The 16,369-nt window shown below is 54.6% G+C and overlaps 6 non-coding genes across 6 annotated transcripts; all 6 read right to left on the bottom strand.

Annotated features, from left to right (window-relative positions):
* Positions 1 to 1,742: 1,742 nt before the first annotated feature.
* Positions 1,743 to 1,814, bottom strand: TRNAQ-CUG (transfer RNA glutamine (anticodon CUG)). Its single transcript has one exon. It is a non-coding gene; the product is annotated as a tRNA-Gln (tRNA).
* Positions 1,815 to 2,938: 1,124 nt separating this feature from the next.
* Positions 2,939 to 3,010, bottom strand: TRNAG-UCC (transfer RNA glycine (anticodon UCC)). Its single transcript has one exon. It is a non-coding gene; the product is annotated as a tRNA-Gly (tRNA).
* Positions 3,011 to 3,440: 430 nt separating this feature from the next.
* On the bottom strand, positions 3,441 to 3,512 carry TRNAM-CAU (transfer RNA methionine (anticodon CAU)). Its single transcript has one exon. It is a non-coding gene; the product is annotated as a tRNA-Met (tRNA).
* Positions 3,513 to 4,950: 1,438 nt separating this feature from the next.
* TRNAS-AGA (transfer RNA serine (anticodon AGA)) lies at positions 4,951 to 5,032 on the bottom strand. The gene has a single exon. It is a non-coding gene; the product is annotated as a tRNA-Ser (tRNA).
* Positions 5,033 to 10,508: 5,476 nt separating this feature from the next.
* TRNAQ-CUG (transfer RNA glutamine (anticodon CUG)) lies at positions 10,509 to 10,580 on the bottom strand. The gene has a single exon. It is a non-coding gene; the product is annotated as a tRNA-Gln (tRNA).
* Positions 10,581 to 15,978: 5,398 nt separating this feature from the next.
* Positions 15,979 to 16,050, bottom strand: TRNAQ-CUG (transfer RNA glutamine (anticodon CUG)). The gene has a single exon. It is a non-coding gene; the product is annotated as a tRNA-Gln (tRNA).
* Between the last annotated feature and the right edge of the window lie 319 nt (positions 16,051 to 16,369).

Here is a 16,369-nt window from a genome sequence, read left to right as displayed (position 1 = left end):
TCTGAAGGAAACAACTATGAGGTGTTCTGATGCTTCATGAGTAAGGAATGTTTCTGTTCCCATGGGGCTCTGGGATGCAGCATAAAAGACCATGCTCCTGCAGGCTCTGCATCCACTTCTCTTCTCTCTCCCTTTCCTTGAGGAACGAGGTAAGCCTGCGTTCACTCCAGCTCTCCCTGAGGGCCCCATTGCTGTCATGCTGGCCACTCAGTTTGGAACTTGGACTGCCTCAGATTGGCGCTGCAATACAGATGTTTTGGGACTGTGACCTCTTTCCCTTTGGAAGGGGTGGATTTGGAGAGCTGGGGACTGTGGGGACCTCTCAAGCAGAGGGAGATTGATGGGGGTCAGCTGCAGGGATGTCTCTCTGCAAGAATTAGCACCTGAAAACAGATGGACTCTTACCAAATAGCCCCGTGCATCCTGTCCAATCTTCACTGCAGCGATTTCTGCTTTGGAGATGACAAAGGCTGATCTTGGGGTCTGTGTTCCCTCCCTGCTACTCTGTGTTTCAGCTTTGCCTCCCTCGACGAGAGATGTCTTGCTTCAGACCCTGTGTCCCATCCCCCTGCGGTGCCTCTGGCCCAACCCCACTTGCAAGCAGCTGCAGTGAGCCGTGTGTCGCCCGGTGCGCTGACTCGACGGTTGTCATTGAGGCCTCCCCGGTCGTGGTGACCCTGCCGGGCCCCATCCTCACCTCTTTCCCTCAGAGCACCGCCGTGGGATCCTCTCTGTCAGCTGCTGTTGGCAGCTCCCTCAGCACTGGGGGGGTTCCCATCTCTTCTGGGGGCTCCCTTGGTCTGGGAGGGTCAGGGCTGTGTCTGCCTTCCCCACTCTGCCGCTTCAACTGCTGAAGCGCGTGGATCATCCCATTTGGGGCAGACATCCCTGAGACGGATGGGCCATTCTCTCTGCCCCCCTGAACCCTGCAAACGCTCTTCTTGGTCTCTGTACTGTGCCACTGCATTTCTACCTTCTCATTAAAGACCTTGTGCAGCGTAGCTGGAGACTCGTGGTGGTCTGTTCTCTTCCTGCCTCCATTAGCTCCTCACGCCTCAAGGAAAGCATTGCAAGGAAAGCTTACCTGATTCTGCTGGAAAGAGAGGAGGGAGAACCTGCCTTCCCTCAGGGCAGCGAGCATGTCCCCAGGCAAGAGACAGACAAGATGTCCTGCAGAGACCCTGCCAAGCTCAACCACGCTGTGATTCTGTCGTGAATGATGGAAGGGGAGGCTGCGAGAGCAGGGACTGCTTAGCCTGCAGAAGAGAAGGCTCAGCGGGCATCTTATCCATGTGTCTAAATACCTGGGCAGGGTAGGAGAGTGAAGCAGCCTCTTCTCAGTGGTGTCCCCTCGTGGCGGCAAAACGCAGCGCACACCAGATTAAACCCACTAAATGCCACACACAGTAACTCTCTACTGCTGCAGGGAGGGTGGTCAAAGATGGTAATCAGGTGTTCATGGGTGTTGTGGAGTGTCCAGTCTTTGGAGATAACCAACATGCCACTGGCCATGGGTCTGAACAATGTCTTCTACTCGAGCGGGTGCCAGGGCTCAGTAAGCAAGAGGCACAGGCGTGGCGGTGTGGGGAGGGTGGGGCACGGGGCAGGAGGGTAATACAGAGGAGGAGGAGAGGCAAGCAGGAAGACTGAAGTGAAAGAAAGCAACAGAGCTCATAGGAAGGCACTGGGCTCGTAAGATGAAAGCACGGTGAGGAAAGGAGTCTGGGTGCCAAAAGCTGCAGAGGTCCCACTGAGATTTAAACTCAGATCGCTGGATTCAGAGTCCAGAGTGCTCACCATTTCACCATGGGACCCTCTGGCCATGTGCTGTGTCCCTGCTGTGAGCAAGTGATGGAGCATAGCACGAGGTTCAACAAAGGGAAGAGCTGCCAGGATGACACAACACACCTTCCTATGGGTTGCACAACGTCGAATGCCTTCTTCCTCTGATGGCACTCAGGTGCCCTCTCTCCTGACATCTTAACTCTTTCCACTGGAAACGCAGCACACAAAACCTGCCCTCTCCCATGCCTGCGAGTCATTCCCCACGCTTGGTGCACTGCCACGGCTATATGGACGTCCCTGACCTCATTCCACAGCAACTACCATAAAAAGGTGTGCAACAGAAAGACAGGAACTCTTAGAGAAACGAGTCTCCATCCTGGTGATCACCGGATGGACGTGAGGTTGGAGCCCTCGTACCGCTGGCAGGCACACATGGCTTCTGCTCTTTGCTGTACTTCTGTGGAAGGGGAATGACGGGAATAGGTCGGGGCTCAGAGTGCAAAGAAACATGCCTGCAAAGGTGGCAGAGTGGTATCTCCTGAGTGCGGAGTGTGTATCTCCCTTCCTTCTTCCCAGGAACATTGTTGCATCCACTTCCAGTTATATTCAGAAGGTCTTCAAAATGTCGGAGTCTCAGTATAGTATGGCAGTGGCTCTGCACGCAGCCTGGGGACACAGGGATGCCGAGATGTGCAGTCCTGGCTACGACTGTGCAAAAGAGTATTTCAAGCCCAACCTCAGAGGAAAGATCATTCTGCTCTGACAATGGGCATTGTACACACTAGCATTCTCTCTGAAGCTGAAGAAACCTGAAATTTGACCAGCCAGCTCCACAGAGATGCCAAATACAGAGGAGGATGAAGAGAGCAAATTCAGTCAAGTTGGTGTGATTTCAGAACACCCAGACAGGCCTTTGAGCCATAAAGGACAGCCATCCACCTGCTGCAGCACCAAACTGCTTCAGCATTTCTCTGCAGCACCCTCGTCATGGGGGTGCTCGTCCCTGGGAGAGAAACCAGGCAGCACCATGCTCTGGGGAGGCAAGCAAGGCTCAATGCCCCAGGGCACATGGCATTCAGATGTCAGGACAGAAATGGGGTGGTTTTGGAGCACGACACACTGCTTCTGCAGCCTGGCTGAAGAAAAGCTGGGGTGCGTTGGCCGGGAATCGAACCCGGGTCAACTGCTTGGAAGGCAGCTATGCTCACCACTATACCACCAACGCATCTGTCTGCATGCCCCCCTGAGGCTCCTGCAGCTCACCAACTCAACGGCCTCCTCCTTCCAGCCACCCGCTTCTTCAACCTGCGGGGGGCCCCTGCCAGTCTGTCTCATTCTGGAAGACAGGGATGAGGCACAGCTACCAGAAACACCTCTGTCTTCTCCGTCTTCTGCAAGGCCCGTTGCTGCCTCCCTGGCTGCTGCTGCTGGCGCTGCTCTCCATCGGCTCTGACGCAGGCTGCCCGTGCACGTGCTCTGCATGTGTAGCAGGGGGGGTGCAACCGTGACAGTGTCAGCATAGCTAGCAGAGCCGCCAGTGTATCCTGGGCAGAGTTGAGGGCTGTGGTATGTCTGCTGCTCCACGGCAGCCTGGCCTGAGAGGAAGGGCCGCAGTGGCACAAAAGCTTGGGACAGGAGCCTGCAACTAAAGGCTGTAGCAGAGGATGGTTTCGATCCATCGACCTCTGGGTTATGGGCCCAGCACGCTTCCGCTGCGCCACTCTGCTCCCCCACAAGCCCCTCTCCCCCCACCTCACCCAGCCCTGCCTGGTGCGCCCTGACCCAAACCCGCAGCAATGGGGCGCCTGCCTGCCTGCTTTGTAGGCTGCCCACAACCTGCTCTCCACACAGCTCACCAGGGCCGCCACCATGCCCGCAAATCACGCTGCCCCGTGATGGGGGCTGTGCCCCCTGACAGACAGCGCCCTGCCCCTGCCTGTGCTGCGCTCCCCTGCGGAGCATGGCTCCTCCGACTGCGTGACGCAGCCCAGCCCTCGCTGCTCCCTGACAGACACAGGGCTGTGCCCGCCACCGGGCAGGGGCCTGCCAGGCACACACGGAAAGCCCTCAGCCCCAGCCCTGAAGAGTCCTGGTAGAGCCTGTCATGGGGGATGAGGAACGAGGTGGCCATGCTCAGGCCTGCATGTTTCTGCCTCTGCCTGCTGCTTCCCTGGCCTGTCTACATGCCCCGGCACACAGCAGCCAGACACACGAGATAAAGCTCAAACACGACACACAGGGCTGGCCATAGAAGGAGTGCTGCTGGAGACCGCCTGCCTTCTGCAGTGGGTATGGCTCAGGGCAGAGCCTTTGAGCTGTCCCTTAGCCCTTTGCGGCTCTGTGACCGTCAGTGGGACAACTGCAGGGGACAAGCCGGGTACCAGTATGGGCCTTACACACATTTTCCTTCTCAGGGCTCTCTCCTTGTGATAATACCTCAGGGTATTATCCCTTGTCCTATCCCTTCCCACTTCAGCAAACACAGCCAGGCTACCAGCATCAGCCCCTCTTCCTCCCAGGGCCTTTGCTGCCGGAGCAGCTGGCCATGGGACCAAAAGACGGCCTCTCCGAAGCCTCCTGCTCTTTTCTAGCACACGGGTCAGCACCTGAGACAGCGGGGAGTAGTCTGATGGATGCCACAGTCCCCACCACACGTCCTTGTGCACTTGCTCTTCTTCCTCAGAGGAGAAGCAGACAGGATAGACCGCACCCCTCAGCATCTCAGCTTTATGCCAAATTTAGGAAAGACCCCTGGGAAAGGTTGTCCCTGTGTGTGCAAGGGCTGGGGAGGGAGGGGGTCAGCCGTTAGAACCCCTTGGCTTTCAGCCAAGATCCACGAGGATCCACTGCTCTCAGAGCTAGGAAGTGTCTTCCCTTTAGGGTGAGGCCACCCTGTTCACAGAAGGACTTCTTCTACAGCCCCTGGACATCAGTGGCCCTTTCTGTGTCCACTTCTTGCCTGACTGCTAAATGGGATCAGGATTACTTGTCCATTCAAGCAGTGTTGGGGCGGAGGCGAGGACAAGGACTCCCAGTGAGCAAGGGGGAGTTGCTGTGTTCTCTGGCAAGGCCCTGTGCAGCTGGGGGAACACGACTGTGCCTGGGGGCCTGCATCCCATGCCAGCAGCACGGTCACTGCAGGCAGACCAAAAGGGGACTGCATGCCGTAGTTGGCAGGATTCGAACCTGCGCGGGGAAACCCCAATGGATTTCTAGTCCATCGCCTTCACCACTCGGCCACAACTACCTGCTCCAGCCAGCTCTGCTGGGATCGTCAAGTGCCCTGTGCAATGATGACCAGCTCCCTGGCACTCTCAAGGACAGGCTGCACCCAAAGCCAGTGCACAGAGGACCTGCACCATCAGCCCAAAACGGCACCTGCTGACAGGCTTCCTGGCCCCTTGACTGATGGAAACCCAGCGATAAGGATGCACCTACCAGCACCTTGGCCTCACACTGCCGTACGGCATACCCTGACACAGAGAATCGTATCTGATCACCTGCCATCTCTGCTGCTTCCACGGAAAATGCAAGGGCACCTGTGTGGAGACAGACACTGATGCTGGTAGCTGTGGGATGGGATATTAGTCATGGGATGCAGTCTTTCCCAAACTGATCCAATTTGGGCTTCCAACACAATGCCGTTTATCAAGAACCACCCCAACATGGGCCTTACAACAGGATGCAGTCCTTCAGGAACAGACTGCTCCAGACTGGGCCACCTGCAAGCTGCAGCTCCCACCAGACACCCTGCTCCACCAGGAGCTCCTCTCCTCGGATTGCAGTTCTGGCCCAGAGTCTGCTCCTCTGATGGCTAACAGTGGTCTGTAACGTCCTTCGGGCCATATCCACCTGCTCCACCATGGTCTTTTACACGGGCTGCAGGGGGACAGCTTGCTCCTCCACTGTCCTTGACGCAGGCCACAGGGCAACTTCTTCTCCAGACCTGGAGCATCTCCTTCCCTTCCTTCTTCATTGTACTTGGTGTCTGCAGGGTTGCTTCTCTCTACTTTTCCTCATTCCTCTCTCCCAGATGCTGTTGCACAGCGTGGTTTTTTTTCCCCTTTCTTAAATATGCTATCACAGAAGCACAACCAACATCGCTCATTGGCTCAGCTTTGGAGAGTGGTGGGTCTCTTTCTGAGACGCCTAAAACCAGCTATGCAGCAGCAATATTGCATTGTCAGTGTAGAGGTGGTGGCGTTTCTCTGCCATAAACTGTCACACAGTTTAGGAGTCAGTCCAACATAGCGTCACAGCATCAGGAGTCAACCCAACACTCCAGAGAAGCTTTGAAGCCGCAAGGCTAAGACAGAGTTGTGTTCTCCCTCTTCTGCTCCAAGGGCTGCAAATGAGCCTCATCCCTGTGACACTGGATCTCAGTCATTGCTCAGCACTCGGCCCATATCCTGTCATTTCTCGTTGACTCTCCAAGCGTTTTCCTGTGCACTGACACCGTGAGACTGTCTCAGCCTTCCCCCTAGGGCTTTATGTCATAGAGCCCTCTGTAGCCAGCCAGCTGGGGCCCGTGCAGGACAGAAGGAAGCACCCTTGCTCCCCCACAAATAGGCTATGAAACAGCCCTGTCAGCCAAGTGGTTGGTTTTGCATTTCCACAGGCTCTGGAGGGAAGGAGGGAGTCAGGGGAAGAGTACACTTGTGCCTTGAGCCCCTTGGCAGGACGTTGAACGTGCAGAGCCAACGCTTGCTGGCACCTCCTTTGGTTGCTGCTGTGAAGGATTGCCTTGGCCTTAGGGAGAAGCGTTAGCAGTGTGCTGCCCCTGTGCCAGGGACTCTTCCTCCCTGTGCTCCCACGTACCCAAAGGTGCTGCAGTGGCCTGGCAGCGGCCCATGTTGCACGGAGGGCAAGTGTGCACCCCACAACCCTGCCTGGTGGAGGCTGAAGGTGGCAGGCTGGCTCTGGGAAGGTTCAGGGACGGGAGCAGGGCTGTGGACAGGAAGCAGGGCCAAGCAGTCTAAGGCACTGCATTCAGGTTGCAGTCTCCCGGCGAGGTGTGGGTTCCACTCCCACTCCTGAGCAGCTTCTTCCTCCTGCCCTTTGCCCAAATCCAGGGGAGTACGCTCAGGCCAAGCCATTCCTCCTGTACATGCTCCTCTGAGGGCTGTGCTCTTGGGCTTCCACACCTAAGGTGTCCCACCTCCTGGGGTAGGAGCTCATCTCAGAAAATGCCCTCACGCCTTTGATTCCCTGTGAAAATTCCTAATTAGGTCCATGGATCAAATATTGTCCTTGTGTTTGTTGGTTTTTTTATGGGTGGTGACGGTTATTCACAGGAGACAGGGCTGTTGTTTGAAAAGCTTTTCTAAGGCCTGTTCTTTCATCTAGGTGTGAAAGCCCACAGCTAATTCTAGGTTTCATCTCCATGAGCCAAGGGGTCTGAGCGTGCTAATTGGCACCACAGAGAGCATGAGGGCTGGGTACGTGCACTGAACACCACCTGCCCTGGTTATCCTTGCGTACCACTGACTAGAAAGCTCTCCTGTGCAGAAGTGCTGGAAGGACAAGGGGAAGTGTGTCCCAGCACACCGTTTCCTGCCAATCCTGGAGGGAGGCTTCATGTTTAATTGTGGTATTTATTTCCCCTCCATCTCCAGGCCTTGAGATCTGCTCAACACTGCTGACATCCTCTCTGAGGATGACATCCTCTGACATCCTCTCTGAGGCCGGCAACCTCAGAGGGTTCCAGTGTTCACAAGGCAACGAGACAAGGCCCAGAACCCCCGGAGTCAAATGGGATATTTGGCCAGCTCAGAACAGAACCTCAGCCCAAACGATCTCCAGAGGGTCCTTCAGACCCCCCAAAATCTTGGGTGCACTACATCACATGGGACCCAGACCAGCCACACAAAGGCAATGCCTTGGGAGGCAGTAGCACAAGAATGCGTAAAAGCACCTGGTGTTTCAGGAAAGGTACAAAGCCCCTTGGAAACTCCCTTGGTGAGGAAGGCAGCACTTTAGGAGGAGTGAGACTAGGAGCTCTGCTATTCCTGGCACGCCTGAGGCCGAAAAACCATGTCCACTGCTGTCCGCAGCTGGGTGACTCATGTTTGCCTGCAGTTCAGGGATTTTCCCAGCTCTTCCACAACAATATGATTGCCATGTGTGCTGGGAGGCAGATCCCAAGACACTTTGTACTTCGAAACTCATGGAAGGGGCTGCTCCATCCCTGGCCCAGAACAAAGAGAAGCCAGGTTTTGACTCCATGCCGAAAGCCTCGCCTCAAAAGCAGGCCAGCCAGACCTCTGGCCAGTGGGACAAATGTGTTGAGCAAACCAGGTCAACTGGACAGTGGGTCAGCTTCAGGGAAGGACGCGGGCATCTCTTGGATCACGTTCCTATGCCTTGACCTGCTGCATTTCTGTGAAGGCCCGGAGGAAGGTCTCACTGCTTCAGAACTTTCATTGAACTTTGTCTTTGGGCTCTGTCAGAGCATGACGAGTGTCAGCAATGACCTTGTTGTCCTCTCCTCTGCCTTCAGGAGACTTCCTCTACTTCACAACACTCCATCCTTGCTGAAACATCTTGGAAACATGGGCCATGGCTCCTCCACATGTGCTGTCTTGATCTTCTACCTGACCTTACTCCACGGTCTCCTGCATGTCTGTGACGAACCACAGGGAGAAATGTCTCACAGAATTAGCTCCAAGTCTCAGCACTGAATGCCCTTGTGCGGTGACTTCTCGAGTCCTCTGTGACTGAGTATCACCGTGACTGGTGCCCATGCTCACCGCAAAGTAGATGATACGTGAAACATGGATACTCCAACTCCAACCAGTTTGTATGATGGAATCACACAATCCCGCACAGGTAGCCTAAGACCTCTGTCGTAATTGGCCTTAGGAGCCTGGGACACAGATACGTCAGTTCAATGTCGGGTGGTATGAGGCAGGAACAAAAGCTGTCAGATGAAAGAAGCAAGCTCTTAACCACCAACAAGGCCTCTGAAGGAAACAACTATGAGGTGTTCTGATGCTTCATGAGTAAGGAATGTTTCTGTTCCCATGGGGCTCTGGGATGCAGCATAAAAGACCATGCTCCTGCAGGCTCTGCATCCACTTCTCTTCTCTCTCCCTTTCCTTGAGGAACGAGGTAAGCCTGCGTTCACTCCAGCTCTCCCTGAGGGCCCCATTGCTGTCATGCTGGCCACTCAGTTTGGAACTTGGGCTGCCTCAGATTGGCGCTGCAATACAGATGTTTCAGGACTGTGACCTCTTTCCCTTTGGAAGGGGTGGATTTGGAGAGCTGGGGACTGTGGGGACCTCTCAAGCAGAGGGAGATTGATGGGGGTCAGCTGCAGGGATGTCTCTCTGCAAGAATTAGCACCTGAAAACAGATGGACTCTTACCAAATAGCCCCGTGCATCCTGTCCAATCTTCACTGCAGCGATTTCTGCTTTGGAGATGACAAAGGCTGATCTTGGGGTCTGTGTTCCCTCCCTGCTACTCTGTGTTTCAGCTTTGCCTCCCTCGACGAGAGATGTCTTGCTTCAGACCCTGTGTCCCATCCCCCTGCGGTGCCTCTGGCCCAACCCCACTTGCAAGCAGCTGCAGTGAGCCGTGTGTCGCCCGGTGCGCTGACTCGACGGTTGCCATCCAGGCCTCCCCGGTCGTGGTGACCCTGCCGGGCCCCATCCTCACCTCTTTCCCTCAGAGCACCGCCGTGGGATCCTCTCTGTCAGCTGCTGTTGGCAGCTCCCTCAGCACTGGGGGGGTTCCCATCTCTTCTGGGGGCTCCCTTGGTCTGGGAGGGTCAGGGCTGTGTCTGCCTTCCCCACTCTGCCGCTTCAACTGCTGAAGCGCGTGGATCATCCCATTTGGGGCAGACATCCCTGAGATGGATGGGCCATTCTCTCTGCCTCCCTGAACCCTGCAAACGCTCTTCTTGGTCTCTGTACTGTGCCACTGCATTTCTACCTTCTCATTAAAGACCTTGTGCAGCATAGCTGGAGACTCGTGGTGGTCTGTTCTCTTCCTGCCTCCATTAGCTCCTCATGCCTCAAGGAAAGCATTGCAAGGAAAGCTTACCTGATTCTGCTGGAAAGAGAGGAGGGAGAACCTGCCTTCCCTCAGGGCAGCGAGCATGTCCCCAGGCAAGAGACAGACAAGATGTCCTGCAGAGACCCTGCCAAGCTCAACCACGCTGTGATTCTGTCGTGAATGATGGAAGGGGAGGCTGCGAGAGCAGGGACTGCTTAGCCTGCAGAAGAGAAGGCTCAGCGGGCATCTTATCCATGTGTCTAAATACCTGGCGAGGGTAGGCTGGGCAGGTGGATAAGGAGAGAGAGGCAGCCTCTTCTCAGTGGTGTCCCCTCGTAGGCTGACAAAATGCAGCGCACACCAGATTAAACCCACTAAATGCCACACACAGTAACTCTCTACTGCTGCAGGGAGGGTGGTCAAAGATGGTAATCAGGTGTTCATGGGTGTTGTGGAGTGTCCATCTTTGGAGATAACCAACATGCCACTGGCCATGGATCTGAACAATGTCTTCTACTCGAGCGGGTGCCAGGGCTCAGTAAGCAAGTAGGCACGGGCGTGGCGGTGTGGGGAGGGTGGGGCACGGGGCAGGAGGGTAATACAGAGGAGGAGGAGAGGCAAGCAGGAAGACTGAAGTGAAAGAAAGCAGCAGAGCTCATAGGAAGGCACTGGGCTCGTAAGATGAAAGCACGGTGAGGAAAGGAGTCTGGGTGCCAAAAGCTGCAGAGGTCCCACTGAGATTTGAACTCAGATCGCTGGATTCAGAGTCCAGAGTGCTCACCATTACACCATGGGACCCTCTGGCCATGTGCTGTGTCCCTGCTGTGAGCAAGTGATGGAGCATAGCACGAGGTTCAACAAAGGGAAGAGCTGCCAGGATGACACAACACACCCTCCTATGGGTTGCACAACGTCGAATGCCTTCTTCCTCTGATGGCACTCAGGTGCCCTCTCTCCTGACATCCTAACTCTTTCCACTGGAAAAACAGCAGGCAAAACCTGCCCTCTCCCATGCCTGCGAGTCATTCCCCACGCTTGGTGCACTGCCACGGCTATATGGACGTCCCTGACCTCATTCCACAGCAACTACCATAAACAGGTGTGCAACGGAAAGACAGGAACTCTTAGAGAAACGAGTCTCCATCCTGGTGATCACCGGATGGACGTGAGGTTGGAGCCCTCGTACTGCTGGCAGGCAAAAATGGCTTCTACTGTTTGCTGTACGTTTTTGGAAGGGGAACGACGGGAATAGGTTGGGGCTCAGAGTAGAAAGAAATTTGCCTGCAAAGGTGGCAGAGTGGTATCTCCTGAGTGCGGAGTGTGTATCTCCCTTCCTTCTTCCCAGGAACATTGTTGCATCCACTTCCAGTTATATTCAGAAGGTCTAAAACATGCCGGAGTCTCAGAATAGTATGGCAGTGGCTCTGCGCGCAGCCTGGGGACACAGGGATGCCGAGATGTGCAGTCCTGGCTACGACTGTGCAAAAGAGTATTTCAAACCCAACCTCAGAGGAAAGAATGCTGTGCTCTGAACACTGGCGTTGTATACACCATTATAATCTTTGAAGCAACCCCACCTTTGACCAGCCAGCTCCACAGAGATGCCAAATACAGAGGAGGATGAAGAGAGCAAATTCAGTCATGTTGGTGTGACTTCAGAACACCCAGACAGGCCTATGAGACTTTGAGCCATAAAGGACAGCCATCCACCCGCTGCAGCACCAAACTGCTTCAGCATTTCTCTGCAGCACCCTCGTCATGGGGGTGCTCGTCCCTGGGAGAGAAACCAGGCAGCACCATGCTCTGGGGAGGCGGTTGGAGGGGTTGGAGTGGCTCACATCCAAAGGTCCTTTCAAGTCTAAGTCTCACAAGTCATATGGGCCGTGGACCAGCTGCACAAAGGTCATACCTTGGAAGTCAGGAGCTCAAGAATGTGCAAAAGCACCCATTGTTTCAGGAGTGGTACGAAGACCCTTGGAAATGCCTTTGGTGAAGAAAGAAGCACTTTGGGCAGAACGGGGTAGGAGCTCTCCCATTCCTGGAGTGACTGAGGCCAGGACACCAAGTCCACTGCTGTCTGCAGCTAGGTTACTCATGTTGGCCTGCAGTTCAGGGATTTTCCCAGCTCTTCCACGTCAGGATGACTGCCAGGTGCGCTGAGAGGCTGATTTGCCCTCATGCCATGAGCCTGTCCTCAAAAGCAGGCCAGCCAGACCTCTGGCCAATGGGATGAAGTTGCTGAGCAACACATGTAAATTTGATTGTGGGTCACCTTTAGTGAAGAATGTGGGCATCGCTTTGATCACACTGCTTAAAAAACAAAACAAAACACAACAACAACCAAGAACATACCCCAAAAGACAAAACAAGCAAATGCCGTGCGGAAGCAAAGAGAGAGAAACCAATTATACACTACTTCCCATTGGGAAGTTACGTTCGGCCACATCTTGGGAAGTGGGGTCTCAAAATGCATAGTGGTCGCATGGGTGGACAGATGTTTTCCTAATGAGAGCACCGCCTTCTCCTTTCTCTTGCCCAGCTTTTCTTGCTGAGTGTGACATCATATGGTACGGAATATCCCTTTGGTCGCTTCAGATCAGCTGCTCTGCCAAGGTCGCCTCCCCAGCTCTTGCCTACCGCCTGCCTACTGGCCTTAGGGTGGATTGGAGAGAGTTCTGATGGCACGTAAGCACTGCTCAGCAATAGACAAAACACTGGTGCCATATCAGTGCTGTTCTAGCTACAAGTGCAGAGCGCAACACTATATGGGCTGCTGTGGGGAAAGGTAACTCCTTCACAGCCAGACACCTTACACACACATCTCTATCTCATCTTGTTTATTCCCCATCCTGCGTGCATCAGTATACAGGTCCTTAAAAGAAGCACCCCATCCTTTCCGGAAAGGATATGTGGGATTTCTTCATAATGCTGCCTTGTAGGCACTTCCTTGCCTATATGCAAGTGCTTGAAGTGAGCTGCTTAAGCCCCAGTTGGGTGATTTTCCTATCCCTCCCTCCCACATCCTGATCCCTCCCTGTCACATCACCATGGGCAAAGAGAGAAGCAACGCTCACAAGCCGCCACAAGGAAATCGCCAGCTGTCCTTTGGAAAAAACAAGTCACATTGGGCATGGTGGAGTCCTGGAAGAGCTGCCAAGAGCCGGCGATCTCAGAGGGTTCCAGTGTTCACAAGGCAACGAGACAAGGCCCAGAACCCCCGGAGTTAAATGGGATATTTGGCCAGCCTAGAACAGAACCTCAGCCCAAACGATCTCCAGAGGGTCCTTCAGACCCCCCAAAATCTTGGGTGCACTACATCACATGGGACCCAGACCAGCCACACAAAGGCAATGCCTTGGGAGGCAGTAGCACAAGAATGCGTAAAAGCACCTGGTGTTTCAGGAAAGGTACAAAGCCCCTTGGAAACTCCCTTGGTGAGGAAGGCAGCACTTTAGGAGGAGTGAGACTAGGAGCTCTGCTATTCCTGGCACGCCTGAGGCCGAAAAACCATGTCCACTGCTGTCCGCAGCTGGGTGACTCATGTTTGCCTGCAGTTCAGGGATTTTCCCAGCTCTTCCACAACAATATGATTGCCATGTGTGCTGGGAGGCAGATCCCAAGACACTTTGTACTTCGAAACTCATGGAAGGGGCTGCTCCATCCCTGGCCCAGAACAAAGAGAAGCCAGGTTTTGACTCCATGCCGAAAGCCTCGCCTCAAAAGCAGGCCAGCCAGACCTCTGGCCAGTGGGACAAATGTGTTGAGCAAACCAGGTCAACTGGACAGTGGGTCAGCTTCAGGGAAGGACGCGGGCATCTCTTGGATCACGTTCCTATGCCTTGACCTGCTGCATTTCTGTGAAGGCCCGGAGGAAGGTCTCACTGCTTCAGAACTTTCATTGAACTTTGTCTTTGGGCTCTGTCAGAGCATGACGAGTGTCAGCAATGACCTTGTTGTCCTCTCCTCTGCCTTCAGGAGACTTCCTCTACTTCACAACACTCCATCCTTGCTGAAACATCTTGGAAACATGGGCCATGGCTCCTCCACATGTGCTGTCTTGATCTTCTACCTGACCTTACTCCACGGTCTCCTGCATGTCTGTGACGAACCACAGGGAGAAATGTCTCGCAGCATTAGCTCCAATCTCAGCACTGAATGCCCTTGTGCGGTGACTTCTCGAGTCCTCTGTGACTGAGTATCACCGTGACTGGTGCCCATGCTCACCGCAAAGTAGATGATACGTGAAACATGATACTCCAACTCCAACCAGTTTGTATGATGGAATCACACAATCCCGCACAGGTAGCCTAAGACCTCTGTCGTAATTGGCCTTAGGAGCCTGGGACACAGATACGTCAGTTCAATGTCGGGTGGTATGAGGCAGGAACAAAAGCTGTCAGATGAAAGAAGCAAGCTCTTAACCACCAACAAGGCCTCTGAAGGAAACAACTATGAGGTGTTCTGATGCTTCATGAGTAAGGAATGTTTCTGTTCCCATGGGGCTCTGGGATGCAGCATAAAAGACCATGCTCCTGCAGGCTCTGCATCCACTTCTCTTCTCTCTCCCTTTCCTTGAGGAACGAGGTAAGCCTGCGTTCACTCCAGCTCTCCCTGAGGGCCCCATTGCTGTCATGCTGGCCACTCAGTTTGGAACTTGGGCTGCCTCAGATTGGCGCTGCAATACAGATGTTTCGGGACTGTGACCTCTTTCCCTTTGGAAGGGGTGGATTTGGAGAGCTGGGGACTGTGGGGACCTCTCAAGCAGAGGGAGATTGATGGGGGTCAGCTGCAGGGATGTCTCTCTGCAAGAATTAGCACCTGAAAACAGATGGACTCTTACCAAATAGCCCCGTGCATCCTGTCCAATCTTCACTGCAGCGATTTCTGCTTTGGAGATGACAAAGGCTGATCTTGGGGTCTGTGTTCCCTCCCTGCTACTCTGTGTTTCAGCTTTGCCTCCCTCGACGAGAGATGTCTTGCTTCAGACCCTGTGTCCCATCCCCCTGCGGTGCCTCTGGCCCAACCCCACTTGCAAGCAGCTGCAGTGAGCCGTGTGTCGCCCGGTGCGCTGACTCGACGGTTGCCATCCAGGCCTCCCCGGTCGTGGTGACCCTGCCGGGCCCCATCCTCACCTCTTTCCCTCAGAGCACCGCCGTGGGATCCTCTCTGTCAGCTGCTGTTGGCAGCTCCCTCAGCACTGGGGGGGTTCCCATCTCTTCTGGGGGCTCCCTTGGTCTGGGGGGGTCAGGGCTGTGTCTGCCTTCCCCACTCTGCCGCTTCAACTGCTGAAGCGCGTGGATCATCCCATTTGGGGCAGACATCCCTGAGACGGATGGGCCATTCTCTCTGCCTCCCTGAACCCTGCAAACGCTCTTCTTGGTCTCTGTACTGTGCCACTGCATTTCTACCTTCTCATTAAAGACCTTGTGCAGCATAGCTGGAGACTCGTGGTGGTCTGTTCTCTTCCTGCCTCCATTAGCTCCTCACGCCTCAAGGAAAGCATTGCAAGGAAAGCTTACCTGATTCTGCTGGAAAGAGAGGAGGGAGAACCTGCCTTCCCTCAGGGCAGCGAGCATGTCCCCAGGCAAGAGACAGACAAGATGTCCTGCAGAGACCCTGCCAAGCTCAACCACGCTGTGATTCTGTCGTGAATGATGGAAGGGGAGGCTGCGAGAGCAGGGACTGCTTAGCCTGCAGAAGAGAAGGCTCAGCGGGCATCTTATCCATGTGTCTAAATACCTGGCGAGGGTAGGCTGGGCAGGTGGGATAAAGGAGAGAGAGGCAGCCTCTTCTCAGTGGTGTCCCCTCGAGGTGACAAAATGCAGCGCACACCAGATTAAACCCACTAAATGCCACACACAGTAACTCTCTACTGCTGCAGGGAGGGTGGTCAAAGATGGTAATCAGGTGTTCATGGGTGTTGTGGAGTGTCCATCTTTGGAGATAACCAACATGCCACTGGCCATGGGTCTGAACAATGTCTTCTACTCGAGCGGGTGCCAGGGCTCAGTAAGGAAGAGGCACGGGCGTGGCGGTGTGGGGAGGGTGGGGCACGGGGCAGGAGGGTAATACAGAGGAGGAGGAGAGGCAAGCAGGAAGACTGAAGTGAAAGAAAGCAACAGAGCTCATAGGAAGGCACTGGGCTCGTAAGATGAAAGCACGGTGAGGAAAGGAGTCTGGGTGCCAAAAGCTGCAGAGGTCCCACTGAGATTTGAACTCAGATCGCTGGATTCAGAGTCCAGAGTGCTCACCATTACACCATGGGACCCTCTGGCCATGTGCTGTGTCCCTGCTGTGAGCAAGTGATGGAGCATAGCACGAGGTTCAACAAAGGGAAGAGCTGCCAGGATGACACAACACACCCTCCTATGGGTTGCACAACGTCGAATGCCTTCTTCCTCTGATGGCACTCAGGTGCCCTCTCTCCTGACATCCTAACTCTTTCCACTGGAAAAACAGCAGGCAAAACCTGCCCTCTCCCATGCCTGCGAGTCATTCCCCACTCTTGGTGCACTGCCACGGCTATATGGACGTCCCTGACCTCATTCCACAGCAACTACCATAAACAGGTGTGCAACGGAAAGACA

The sequence above is a fragment of the Cygnus atratus genome, unplaced genomic scaffold, assembly GCF_013377495.2.
Source record: "Cygnus atratus isolate AKBS03 ecotype Queensland, Australia unplaced genomic scaffold, CAtr_DNAZoo_HiC_assembly HiC_scaffold_114, whole genome shotgun sequence".
In the NCBI taxonomy this organism is placed as follows: domain Eukaryota; kingdom Metazoa; phylum Chordata; class Aves; order Anseriformes; family Anatidae; genus Cygnus; species Cygnus atratus.
Note: the sequence above shows the minus strand (reverse complement) of the source record. Positions and strands in the feature narration are given on the sequence as shown.